Here is a 14,751-nt window from a genome sequence, read left to right as displayed (position 1 = left end):
ATTCCTGGATAAGCTCTCAAAAGTTTGGGTGCTGCAACAAAAACCAGCTGGAAATTGGTTTAGAAAGTCACAAAGGTGATATTTGCCAGCACACCATGGATCAACAAAGTAGCATCCAAAACAGATTGTTTACTGCATGATGACATCACAAGAACAGTGCAACGTTTCAGAGTCAAGCAGGACCACTTAGGCATGTGAGGGACAGCACACACAGACACAGCCCAGATGTTTTAGAACTACATTTCCCATGATGCTCATGCACTCTGCTGTATAGCTGAGCATTATGGGAAATTTAGTTCCAAAACATCTGGGGTGCCAAGGTTCGCCATCACTGCCATAGATAATGGCCAAATTGTGTATATGCTGGGAACATCACTAAAAGTAGAAATCAGGCTACAGCTATTAACCAGCTCAAATGAGGATGGCGAGAATGTCAGTGACAGGCAAGTTATGCATTGCGAGTTTAGTACCGCTTTAAAATATATGTAAACCCACTCTCATTTCTAAATGAATTCCATAGTGCTGATCTAGAAGGTTAAACATGCCTCCTGCATGTACTCTTACCTGCCAAATATCTCCCTTTTAGCTGTTTGGAGCCCTGCAATACTCTGGATTCTGTGGGCAGGTCTGTTGTCCAGGGCTCGGTGGGTGGTGTCATGATGTCAGTAGCCTCCCCACCCACCTCTACACTTCCCTTGGCCAGGCATCGATATTTCTTACACTGAACGTCTTCTGGATTATGCCCCATGATCACCAACATCCAGTCAAAACCCAGGAAAGTTACCACATGATTTCAGCATGCCCCACCATTCTGAGGTGTGGAGCAGCCAATCCTGGGAGAGATGAATAAGAAAGGAGGGGGGGGGGGGATGTGAAGTACACAGAATGCCTCGCTCGCACTCCTGCATGATATAAGAAAATGACCTGTCGGCTATGCTCTGTGGGGTGCGGCTGCGTGCTGAGGCCAGCCTTAGATGTTCCTATATGACTATCTTGGGCCGGACAAGAGTCCAACACTGTTATGTCCATATGTACCTCATCACAGATTTTTGTAATGTTCTTGGCAGATCTATGCTATTCTTGTATTGTCTCACTGATGTGAATTTCTTTCAATAAACCTTTTGTAAAAGAAAATGACCTGTCACTCACAGGAAGGGGTAAGAACAGACACTTATTTTTCTGTGTCAGTTTTTATCTTATCAATTTATACAACTACTTTTGAATTATATGTTAAACAAGAGCAATACATACAATAAACAAAGAAAAGCAGACAACTATACATAGCCATACTGTAAATAAGGGGCCAGCAACCTTTTTCCACTTAAAGTGGTTGCATAGTCTTTTTTTTACTTTTACCTAGAGGATAGCCTATAATAAGGCTTACCTGTAGGTAAAATGAATATCTCCTAAACCTGTGAGGTTTAGGAGATATTTATGTTTAATGCAGCTGCTGACGTAATGCGGCGCATGTGCCTTTAAGACTCGGCTGAAGGTCCGACAGAACTGCCAGACCTTGCTGGGAAAAAGACTCCAGCGCGCATGCACAGGAGTGACGTATCGCGGCTTCACCTGCTAATAAATGACGATAATAAAAATCCTAACACAGTAATAATAACAGTACAGGTTCTGCCGTGTCCTCTATACCCCTATAACAGTGTCCTCTGTCCTTTGCATCCCCCCACTGTAGCGTACTCTCTCTCTCTCACCACCCCCACTTTTTTTCGTCCGGACTAGCATACAGACGTACGGATTTTTCATCCGGACTCAAGTCCATCGGAAAGATTTGAAACATGTTTTAAATCGAAAGTCCGTCTGATTTTAACGGCAAAGGTCCGATGAAGCCCACACATGATCAAATTGTCAGATGGATTCATTCCGTCTGACCTTTGCTGTTGAAAAGTCCGGCTGTGTGTACACAGCATAACTGTTGCTGAAAGTTGGCACACAAGCACTCTTATGAGCATTTTTCATCCAGGCATTTTTTTTAGCTTACAGTGTGCATGGGGCCTGACTCTGATCATGCACACTAAAGTATTTGCATATTCTGAACAAGCAGTAAAAGAAAACAAGCCTTCCATAAACGCTGTATCTGTAAGCATTGTGGAGAAGTTTGATTTTCAAACTTATTGAAATGTCGTTCTACAATAAAAGGCTGTGAATGCTTACCACCCTGGTATGTCGCGAGTCTGAACTCTATGGTTTTCAAGCTGTACAGCCTTTAGAAAAGCCTTTAACATTTAAAACTAAAGATAGTGTCGAACACTTGCATCCTTTGACGCAGACTGTGGTACCTCCCATTGACTCCCACAAGATATAGTAGGGACGGGGGGGGGAAGAAATGAGCGCAGCACATGTGCAAGCATGGAATAGTCCCAGAAGTTTTGAGTGCCAAAGACTTTGCCAGAGACAGTACCACTTGAAGGCAGGGAAGTTCGAACCTGTCGCCCTCTGGAAACGTAAATATTCATCGTATACCACTGAAAGAGCAGTTCTTTTGCACCTCTATAGATGCTACAGGAGATCAGCAGCACTGAGAAAAAAAAAAAATGGGCATTTTCTAAATAACAGAAAAACGATAAATTGATTATCATGCACCATGCTTTGGCAAATGTCACCCAGTTAGGGTCGGTACACACTGGGACGACTTGTCAGGTGACTTAGCCGCCTGACAAGTAGCGTCCTCTTCTGTACAATGGAAGCGTTCTAAATCACAAGTCGCTCCGACTTAGAAAAAGGTTCCTGTACGACTTTGGGGGCGACTGGCATTGACTTCTATAGAGAAGTTGTTTTGCAAGTCACCACAGCGGTCGTGTCCAGGTCGCCTGAGGCAGTCGTGCTGCCTCAGTGTAAACCGGCACTTAGGGTTTAAATCTACTTTCACTTGTTAAAGCTTTTATACATTTTTAGTGATTAGGTTTACATCTACTTTAACCACTTGACCTTGAGAAGGTTTACCCCCCTTCCTAACCAGGCCATTATTTTTTTTGCGATACGGCACGGTTATTTTAACTGACAACTGCGCGGTTGTGCGACACTGTACCCAAATAAAATGTATGTCGGGTTTATGTTTTGTTTTTTTACCACAAAGAGCTTTTAGTGCCATTTGATCACCTCTGCGTTTTTTGTTTTTTTTTTGCACTAGAAACAAAGAGCAACTGACAATAAAAAAAAAAAAAAAATATCTTCATTAATTTAGGCCAGTAAAACACTGAGCGTTTTTGAAGAGCTTTTTATTAATTTCAATGGAGAGGGGCGTTTTTTCACTGCCCTGCCAGTGTAGGGCTGAAACGATTAATCGATAATGAAAATCGTCAACGATTTTCATTATCGATTAGTTGGTCCACACCATGCGATCCGCGGAGCGGGCCACGGCCTTAGGAAACTGCTTCGGCCTAGCTCCGGAGCCGGCGGCCATCTTGGTGCACCCGGCGGCAGCGAGCTGCGCGCTGATGTCACCCCCAGCGCGGCGTTCAGCCTGTGTCAGCGAAAGTGAAGGAATTCTGGAGGAGTCACGCTGGATGCCTTACCTGCCCTCATTCAAAACTTCTTTTATGCAGGTACCACTACATTTATTACCTAATCTAACCTAATATCTAACTACTATCTATTAGATAGTAGTTAGGATTAGATAACAACAACTATCTATGCCTTTCCACTTGTTTGGCACAGCCACATTGTTGATTTAAATAAAAAAGGTACAACACTATCTCCCCCCCCCCCCCCCCCCCCCAATAAAATGCAGCTTATTGCAAGCATAAAAACATAGCATATCACTGACGATTTGCGCCAATAGGCATTCCGGGACTCATCACGGCGGTCTGTTTGGAGGAACTTTGATCGGTGGTGAGCTTGGCGCAAATCATCAGTGATATGCTGACTATGTTTTTATGCTTGTAATAAGCTGCATTTTATTGGGGGGTGGGGGGGAGATAGTGTTATACCTTTTATATAAATAAACAATGTGGCTGTGGGGGGCAGGAATAGTGTTATTTTTTTTGCTGATCAGAAAATTGATCCGATCCGTAACTCTGATGCGAGGAACGATCCGATCCGTGAGTTTTTTTGATCCGTTGCACCCCTAGTCTGCACCTTCCCCCTGCCGGTCCGTTAGAATCCTGTGTATCCTCCCGTGTCCTACGCATGCACCACATCCATGACCACGCAGCTACACCTGCTTGCATTCTCCACCCAGCTGACGTCCCGCCAGCAACGCGCCTGCGCTGCTTTCGGCTCCTCCTCCCCCCTCTACCCAGCAGCCTTCCGATAGACCCGCCGCAGAGCGCAGGAGCGTTAAGCCCTCGCCGGGCTGCTTTCCAGTGCTGCCGTGATTGGAGGTTGTGCTCTGCACATGCGTGCATCCATCTCCCGGCTTCGGGGTGCCCTTCGCTCCATTTGGAGGAGTCGGCCGAGTCACGTGTGGCGGTCTGGACTGAGACTCCGCCCCACACCACCCCGGCACACCGAGGAGGAGCCGCTGTCACCATGAAGGGGTGAGAAAACCCGAGACACCGGAGGGGGGGAGGGGGAGCACTGAGAGGAGGTGGGGCAGTGACTCCATGTGAGAGGGGAGGAATGTGTCATCTATACTGGGGGGGGGGGGGGGGGGACACGTGTGTGTGTATATTTCTCCCCTTTTTCAGTTTTTTTTTTATTCGATTAATCGAAAAAAAAAAAATTGGCCGATTAATCGATTATGAAAATAATCGTTAGTTGCAGCCCTATGCCAGTGTGAACGCATTCATTGATTTTAATGGAAATAGGCTTTTGTGAGCTTTTAAGGCACTTTTTTTTTTTTGTGTGAAAGTGCCCGAAAAGAGCCTCAGTGTAAAAGGGATCTAACTGTGTGCCTGACCAGTGTTTTACTATTGTAGGGGAGGTGATTTTGCTAGTGGAAGACATGGATCTGAGTTTCTGCTTTACAGGATGTCTGTCATTCTGTCAGTACAGAAGACATGAAATCTGCCTTTTTTTAAATAGCCAGACTGGCATTCCGTCAGTGTATCCAACGGTCGGCGATCACAGCAGGAGCAAGCCGTCGGCAGCGTGCACTTGTGCCCAAAACCCGGAAGTGCAGCGTTACATATTATATTATTCTACCCAGCCGCCCTACAGCAGTAAATCTGCTATTGGGCGGTCAGGAATCAGTTAACAACTTCAATATTTGGCACTTTCACCCCCTTCCTGCCCCGGCCAATTTGCAGCTTCCAGCGCTGTCACACTTTGAATGACAATTGCACACTGGTGGCATTTATTGACCAGTGGATTTATTTTTTTGCTAAAAAAGGAAGACAAGAAAAAAGAAAAAAAAAAAAAAAAAAAAAGTTTTACTTCGTTTTGTTAGAAAATTTTGTAAATAAGTAAATTTTCTCCTTCACTGATGTGCGCTAATGAGGAGGCACTAATATGCAGCACCAATGATCAGTACCCCGATTATCTGTGCAGGTTTCCCCTGTGAGAAAATGCCACTGATTGGCTCTCCTCACCCCTTACGTTGCCAATGTGAGGAGATGAAAGCTGATAATCGGCATTTCCTTGTTTACGTGTGAATGGACTTAGTTGATCCCATAGGCAAAGAGCCTCATCATGGGCTCTTTACTGAGATCGGGGATTCGCCGCGGTCCAGGTACACAGCACGCTGCAGATCGCCTTGCGCCCCCGCAGGCACAAAAGTGCGGCGAGAGTGGCCACCCTCATTTGTCTATATGGTTGGCTGGAGGTGGTTAAAGCAGTGTTAAACATACAATATATATATATATATATATATATATATATATATATATATATATATATATATATATATATATATATATATATATATATATATATATATATATATATATATATAATGTTACAGCCTTATAAATGCAAACCAGTGCAATGTAACCACATTGCACCAGTGCAGGGACCACCAGAGCCGCATGTGTACCATAGTGCAGAGCGGGGATTATTATCAGTAATCACTTGTATGACACAGCAGGGATGTCCTGCTGTGTCAGGTCTACTATACAAGAACATACATCGCTGATGCCCCACCTCCCGCCATTATGATTGACAGCACTCTGTTCCAATAATGGCATAATTAGCAGGCGGGGTAGGGGGGAGCGGCGCGGCAGAGTGGAGGGGTGGATTTTTGGCAGGGAGGAAGAGGGAGGGAGGAGAGAGAAGAACAACAACACCTCCTCCATGGGTGGCAGAGACCAGGGCTGGGAGACCCCCTCCGCCCACTACAGGAAATAGAACTCCCTGCTTGGCTTTCAGGAGGACTACAAGGGGGCGTGTCAGACTGCTGGCTGAGCTCAGGAGAGGGAAAGAAGCCAGCGGTCTTACAAACAGGATGTCAGCAGGCAATAATGTTTTTCAGCTGCCTATTATAGAGGAACTACAGAGCTCAGAAGAACATGGATGGCAAAGTTGGTGAAGGTAGATCAGCAACAAGGACATGGAAAAAGGTACCGCTTTAAAAAAGAAAAACTATAGCAGCCACCACATCTATGAAGTGGCATGCTGCAATACAATATAGGTCTACTTTTGTGGTTTAAATACCACTTTATGACAGGAATAAAAGAAAAAAAAAAAAAAAAAAGTTAAAAAAAATTTAAGACAAAGCCAGCACTAGCAAATGACCAGAAACGTTAGATAGGAGATAAGCTTATTGCCAGAAGTACCATTTTAAGGTTTGGTACACTGCAATATAATATTATTTTTGCGTCTGAGTTTAAAGAAGAAGTATATCCAAAGCTAGTTTGGCTGTACTTCTATGGATCTCAGGAGTGCAGTTCGTCCTGCACTCCTGTGATCTATTTTCAGCAGGCTAAAGTCTGCTGTCATCACAGAGCTGGTCCATGCTCTAAAAAGATCCCAACCATATGGCTGCCCAGAAGCCTGGACTGGTACCTGGCTCAGCATTTCAGCTATATGCCAAGAGCCTGGGCAGGCCCCTCCCTCCACAGCCCAGCGTTCCAGCTGACAGTCCCGACAGGGGACAGATGCAGCATCAGCCTAGGGGGCGTATAAAAAAAAAATTTCTCTCTAAAATTCCATACTTTACTTTTAAAGAATAAGCTCATCTTTTGGACATTTTACACCCATATTTAGGGCGTAACGTTCCAGTTCGCGCCCTGCTTACCCCTTCAGCTGTAATAGTGGGCAGGGGATACTCTCCCCACATCCGCTGTTCCATTTTGGTGCAGTTGTACGGTGCTCCGCCCACACAGACATGTCATTCATTCACTGCAGCAAAACAAACACTCTTGCGCATGAATGTGTTAGCCAGGCAGTTCAAAGTTCAAAGTTGAGGAGGGTCAATAGCTTTCGGCCCTCCAGGACAGGGATATCCTAGCAATCAAACTGGAAAACAGAAAAGAGAGGGCGCACCAGCCTTGTGCATTATCCTTTGACAATTTTATTAAGAAAAAACAATTAAAAACTACTCACAAATGGTTGATAGAAAAATCACACTTGTAACAGGCTTTGATTTGTGACAGTCCATCCACCAATAGCAGTCGATGGATCCTAGGAAGAGGACGTGCAAACCGCTGCTGGCTAACGCTGACGCATGCTGGCTGTCTGACACATTTCGAAGGTTACACCTTCTTCAGAGCCTAACCTTAGGCTAGGTTAGGCTCCGAAGAAGGTGTAACCTTCGAAACGCACCAGCCAGCAGCGGTTTGCACGTCCTTTTCCTAGGATATGGCGACTGCCATCAGTGGATGGACTGTCACAAGTCAAAGACTGTTACAAGTGTGATTTTCTATCTACCTTTGTGAGTAGTTTTTAATTATGTTTTTTTCTTAATAAAAGTGTCAAAGGATAATGCACAAGGCTGGTGATCCCTCTCTTTTCTGGTTTCCCATTCATTCACTGCAATCTGAATGAAAAACTACAAGTCCAGTCTTTCACCACAGCAAACAGCTTGTAGTTCTCAATGGACTGCAAAAGTGCTGATGAGCACCCCTGTAGTGCCACGATACTTACTCTAAAAAGCCCATACAGAGGTACAGGCAAGAAAGCTGTGGAGTGACTGTCTTTAGAAGCCTGACATTGCTCCACTGATCATGGTTGCAATGCTTTGCAGTTTCCTGTAGGAAAATAAATACACTTTTTTTATACAAAAAAAATAAATGTGCATTATTTTTTTCCTAAAAGGTGAACTGAGCCTTTAAAAACTTCAATACTGGGCACTTTCACCCCCCTTTCTGCCCAGGCAATTTTTCAGCATTGTCACACTTTCAATGACAATTGCGTGGTCATGCAAAGCTGTAACCAAATTAAATTTTTATCATTAGCTTTCACACAGAGCTCTTTTGGTGGCATTTAATCACCACTGATTTTTAAGTTTCTGCTAGAATATTATGTAAATAAGTAATTTTTCTACTTCACTGAAGGCCATTGCTAGGCAGCACTGATGGGCAGCAATAAGGGGTGCACCGAATGGAAATTTTGGTGCCGAAACTGAAAATGCGGGATGCACTTAGCCAAAAAATGAAAATGACAGTTTAAAAAAAAAAAAAAAATGTATATACAATTGTATTATATTCAAATTTAATATCAGCAATTTAAATTAATATGAATTTATTGTTGGCCATTAGTGGCCTCTTTAGTGCAAGAAAAGCTCAAGAAAAATGCAGTCTGAAGTCTCTGACCATCTCTTGCATCATGTCTGCAGTCTCAGGCCTGTCAGATGCAGCCTCACCAGTGCCCGGATCTGAGTAGCGATCTCCCACTGTGTCAGAGTGGGGCAGCCGCAGTGACAATGTACATCCCGCCTCCTGTGATATGTCACACTGATCAGTGCCCTGATTATTTCTACAGGTTTGCCCTGTGAGGAAATGCTAGAGAGGAGAACCGATAACCGGCAATTCCTTGTTTACATGTGAACAGCTGTGACAGGGCACAGCTGATCACATGGGTAAACCGCCTTGTCATTGACTCTTACCGAGACCAGTGTTGAGCTGTGTCCCAGGGACACAGTCCGCCGCTAATCGCTGCGTGCCCTTGCAGGCACACAATTGCAGAGAGACTGGGGCATCATCATATGACGTTGCCCCAGAACCAGACAGCCCTCGCAGCCATCATTTGTCTATATGGCGGGCAGGAGTTTAAAGTGATATTAGATACAATTTTCTTTTTTGTCTTTATACTTACCTGCTCTGTGCAGCGGTTTTGCATAGAACAACTATAATCCTCCATTTCTCGGGGCCGGGACTCCTGGTCCTTTCCTCCTGCCCCCAGAGCAAGCAGCTTGCCCAAAACCGCTGCTCTGCATTTCCATTCACACACAGAGCTGTGGCTCTGCCCAGCCCCTTCTCTCTTCTTTCTTGCGATTAAACAGCAGTAGGAGCCAACGAGGAGGGCGAGTCCCTGGAGAGCCAAGCCTCTCATGCACATTGCTGGATTGCAATGGGGCTCAGGTAGAGCTGGAGGGGGGCCGCTAGAATGCATGAAGGTAAAACGCCTTGAGACTTTAGGCTTCACGTACACTGCCGCTGGTAAACGGACGTTTAGCAGCAGTTCAGTGTTTTTTTCAGCCGCCCCAGAACTCTCCGCTATGTTATCTCATCACAGGCATGTCCAAAGTCCGTCCCGTGTGCCAATCACAACCACCGCCCATTTTCAAATGGCCCACCTGGTAGTTTGGACGTGTATATCTTTTGTGGCCCCCAATTATTCCCAGAGCGCCACAAAAAGATATACATGCTGGCTGCCTTGTAGGGGACAAGGAGGATGCAGGACAAGTGCCCTACATACAGGTGGATTTCCTGTTTACAATGTGGCCTCTGTAATAGGAAGTCCCATCTCCTGTGCTGCCATTGGGCGACTGTTCAGTCCATCATAGGAGGCGGGACTTTGTATTAAAGAGGCCGCAGAGAAAACCAATTCTGCTGTATGTAATCTGTTGGCGCTTGTCCCGCCTCCTCCCTGTCCCATCCGAGGTTGCAGATGGGCATTAATCAGGCTTACCTTCATGGGCACTGACCCTTATTTTGCTTCACAGTTCTTTATTAAAAATTAAAATTCCTGAAACTTGCCTCTTAAAGTGAAGGTGCATGTTATACGCCGATAAATACAGTATATCCAAATAACACAGCCAAGCTCATCTCTTCACCCCACACAGCCACAAAAGGCAAGAGAATTTTTGTTGGACAGTGTATTAGGCTGGATTCACACCTATGCATTTTTTGTGCTTTTTGCAGATTTGCACTACAGTCCATTTAACATGGTTTCCTATGGCACATGTTCTGCAGTGCAAATCTGCAAAATACATAGATGTGAATCCAGCCTTAGTACTCGGACAAACACACTTAAGCCCCATACACACTATCAGATTTTCTGCAGATTTACCAAAACCATGTAGTGCATGGGCCTGCCTGATTGCATACAAAGTGAAACTCTTAAAGGGGTTGTAAAGGGAAATGTTTTTTCACCTTAATGCATTCTATGCATTAAGGTGAAAAAACATTTGACAGTGCCTGCGCCCCCAGCCCCCGTTTTACTTACCTCACCCCCTCGAAAATCCCACGCTCGCCCCTGCCGTCCTTTCCACCGTTCAGCCTGGCTGCTGATTGGCTGGAGTGGATGGAAAGCAGCATGAGCCAATGGCTGTCAATCACATCCACTGCCGTGGAGCGCTGGGGGGCGGGGCCATGTGATACAGCGAGCGGCGAGGGAGCTCGCATGAATGTGAGAAGCACCTGCGGGAGGAAGCAGAGACAGCCGCCGAGGGACCCCAGAAGAGCAGTTTCGGGGGCCACTCTGTGCAAAACGAGCTGCAACATTTTTTTTTTTTTTTTTTTTAAACACACACACACACACACTTTACAAGCCCCTTTTCATTATATGGTTGTGGTAAAGCTGAAGACAAAAATCTGCAGAAAATCGAATAGTATGTATGGGGAATTAGATCGAATTTTATTGGTTCAAAGAATGTCAGGCCATCACGCACGTTCACTCCATCAAATCTGGCCTTTTTCAAAAAACTTTGGACACCGCTGTCTTATCAGTACATGTACACAGAGTCGTTTATAGTCATTTCTAAAGGCAGTTGAGTTTAGAAGCATTTTTTTGGAAACAAAAAAAAATAAAAAATAAATGTGTTCAGGATGGATTCAGAGGCATTTTAAAACGCCACGCATATAAACGTGGTAACTCAGGTTTAGCTGCGTTTCGTTTACAGGTGTTTTTCATTTTTGACTATTTGGAAAAAAAAAAAAAAATATATATATATATATATATATATATATATATATATATGCTTCCAAGCGCAAATGCTGCAATTCTATCAAGTTAAATCGTTGAGGAGAGGTTGTAATTGTACATTAAGCCTAAGAAGCACTTTAATAGCACTTTCTACCCATGTAGCGCCCCATTCAGCTCTACAACAAAAGCAGCTATGAAGCATGTGCACAGGGGATGACAGCCCTTGTGGCACGGTTCTCCGCACACGGCCAAGGCACCTCGCTTTGGTTTGTGTCCACCGAAATGTGCAGCAAGGCTCAGCCATGCGGTGTACACGACACCCAGTGCATTTATCATACAGGTAAGTGAAGGTAGGTGTGCGGACACTAAGGTGAGTTTGTGAAGACACAGTGCTGGGAGACTGACGTGTACAGCACCACTCAACACAGACTTGGAAGGAACAATCCACAGGCTGAGGAGCAATCAAGTCTTGTAAGTGTGAGCAATAATGAGCTGCAGCTGCTGAGGAACTACAAGTCCTGCAATGCCCTGTCATGCTGTGTGTGACAGAACAAGCTGGGACCTGGAATTGCTCAGAGAGAGAGAGATAGATATAAATATATATATACACACACACAGCACAGTAACAGTTGTGTGAGTGGTGTTCTGAGGGAGAGTCACATACATATGTCTGTATGCACAGACCACACTGCTCTCCTCCTCTGCCCGGGCACAATGAAGTAAACAGGTGATGTAAACGTCCCAGCTTCTTCCCCTCCTCACCTCAGCCAAGTATTTATCTGCTTCCCCGGCCTTCCCGAGCAACCGGGCCTTCTTCTATCTCCGCCCACAAAGCTCGTATATCCTCCCGTTCTACCCGAGGCTCCGAGCGGCCGACATCCCGCGCACCTCCTCACACAGCGCCCTAGTTCGTACTGACCGCTCATTGGCCAAACGGCATGTCACTCTGAACAAGAAAGCCAGCCCACCCTACTTACTCCAACCAATAGAAGTTGAAAGTTGCACAGAGTTTATCTGTGATTGGAGAGAACGGTCGTCACTACAGAGAAGAATGGCAGGTTGCTGCTCTGTGACCCCCCCCAACGTCACCACCCCAGTTCATGAATACTCCAATCCCTCGCTGCTGGGTGGGACTGGAGCCCACTGAGGGGGATTATTGGCCCTGGTTACTGTCAGTCAAAGATCAGACCGCCTAAAGGTAGCCCATGAGCTCCTCGGCAGCTACGATTGGCCAGTTCGGTTCACGTGTTGTATATTTGTGCCCTGCAGCCAATAAAGGGACGAGTTATTTATAGACCTCATTTACTCTACCTGTCAGGTACTATAACCTCCGGGGAGGCGGGGCCTGCCAGGGGCTATGGAATCATTTATTGACAGTGACACGTTTTATTTCATATTCATGTCTGTATGTAATCACTGTGACTGCACACAACACACAGCTAACGACGTGCTACTTTACTTCATATCCTCAGACCTCCCTTTATGCTGCAACAAGGAGTTCAAATGATGCTGCATGATGTGCCTGTGGGAAAAATCACAATTATTCCCCCAAGCTCGGTAACAGATTTTGTTGTCAATGTTATTTATAGATACAATCCAACATTATGATTTTTTTTTTTTTGGTGTTGCCATTTCTTCTCTACAAGTCCATCATCACACTAAGCAGAATTCTAAAGAGGGAAACATTTTAAAAAATCAGCGCTCGGTCATATAACACAAAATGATAGCAGCCACGGGATTAACTGTGATATGACAGCACCTGACGGGTGCTGTGTTACTTTAACCACTTGCCGACCACTGTCGGCATATATACGTCGGCAGAAGGGCACGGCTGGGCAAAGTAACGTACCCGTACATTACTTTGAAATTCTCACCATGCGTGCGCGCCTGCTGCAAGCTCGTGACCGTGCCCGCAGGACCCGCAGACTCGATCGCCACGGGGATACCTGTGATCATGTCACGGAGCTCAAGAACGAGGAGATGTTGATGTAAACAGCATCTCCCTGTTCTGCCTAATGACTGGATACTGATTGTCTGCTTCCTGTCATGGGGAGCAGCGATCAGTGTCCACGTCACACAAGCCCATCCCCCAGTCAGTTAGAAACACTCCCCTAGGACACACTTAACCCCTCCCCGCCACCTAGTGGTTAACCCCTTTGCTACTAGTGACATTTTTAATTTTTTTGACAGTAATCAATGCAATTTTAAAGCATTGATCGCTGTTTTAATGACAATGGTCCCAAAAATGTGTAAAAATTGTCTGATGTGTCCATCATGTCACAGTCACGATAAAAACAAATCGCTGATCGCTGCGATTACTAGTAAAAAATTTTTTTTATAAAAAAGGCCATAAAACTATCCCCTATTTTGTAGACGCTATAACTTTTGCGCAAACCAATCAATAAACGCTTATTGCGATTTTTTTTATACCAAAAATATGTAAAAGAATACGTATCGGCCTAAACCGAGGGAATTTTTATATATATATATATATATATATATATATATATATTTTTTTTTTTTGGGAGATATTTATTATAACAAAAAGTAAAAAATAATGAGTTTTTTTCAAAATTGTCGCTATTTTTTTGTGTATAGCGTAAAAAATAAAAACAGCAGGGGTGATCAAATACCACCAAAACAATGCTCTATTTGTGGCAAAAAAAGGACGCCTATTTTGTGTGGGAGCCATGTCGTACAACGGCGCAATTGTCCGTTAAAGTGACGCAGTGCCGAATCGCAAAAAGTGCTCTGGTCAGGAAGGAAAATCCTTCCAGGGTTGAAGTGGTTCTGCGGTTTTTATTTTCTGTGCTATAAACAAAAAAAGAGCGACGATTTTGAAAAAAAAACATAATTTTTTACTGCTATAATATTTATTCCCCAAAAATATATTTAAAAAAAATTTATTCCTCAGTTTAGGCCGATATTTATTCTATTTTTGGCAAAAAACAAAATGCAATAAGTGTATATTGATTGGTTTGCGCAAAAGTTATAGCGTCTACAAAATAGGTGATAGTTTTATGGCCTTATGGCGCTGGATGACATTAGACATCGATGGAGAGCTGACCGTCCGTCGCTGGATAGCAAGAGTGGATTACCGCCGCTGGAATCTTTTTTTTATTTTTAATAAAGGAATTTTTCAAAAGTGTGTTTGTTTTATTTAACCATTTTTTACACTTTCTTTGTGAAATGGTAGGGGTACTTTTGTACCCCCTTACCATTTCAAACAGGGGGGGGGGCGGGATCTGGGGGTCCCCTTGTTAAAGGGGGCTTCCAGATTCTGATAAGCCCCCCGCCCGCAGACCTCCACAACCACCGGCCAGGGTTGTGGGGATGAGGCCCTTGTCCTCATCAACATGGGGACAAGGTGCTTTGAGGGGTCACGGACCCCCAAAGCATCCTCCCAATGTTGAGGGCATGTGGCCTGGTACGGTTCAGGAGGGAGGGGGGCCGCTCTCTCGTCCCCCCCTCTTTTCCTGCGGCCTGCCAGGTTGCGTGCTCGGATAAAGGGTCTGGTATGGATTTTTAGGGGGAACCCCATGTCAAATTTTTTTT

General features: G+C 44.8%; 1 protein-coding gene across 2 annotated transcripts in view; it reads right to left on the bottom strand.

Moving 5' to 3' along the window:
* The window catches only part of HDAC4 (histone deacetylase 4), a 406,345-nt gene extending 394,219 nt beyond the window's left edge, over positions 1-12,126 (bottom strand). Inside the window, exon 1 of one of the 2 annotated variants that reach the window (XM_077448198.1) lies at positions 11,959-12,126. The gene's annotated coding sequence lies outside the window, so the exon portion shown is untranslated. The remainder of the gene's footprint in view (positions 1-11,958) is intronic. The other variant, XM_077448199.1, reaches the window with a different exon arrangement.
* Between the last annotated feature and the right edge of the window lie 2,625 nt (positions 12,127-14,751).

This window comes from Lithobates pipiens, unplaced genomic scaffold (assembly GCF_037356315.1).
Source record: "Lithobates pipiens isolate NorthernLeopardFrog02 unplaced genomic scaffold, aLitPip1_a1.2 Scaffold_22, whole genome shotgun sequence".
NCBI lineage: Eukaryota > Metazoa > Chordata > Amphibia > Anura > Ranidae > Lithobates > Lithobates pipiens.
The sequence above is the reverse complement of the archived record's forward strand: the minus strand, read 5'-3'. Positions and strand labels throughout refer to the sequence as shown.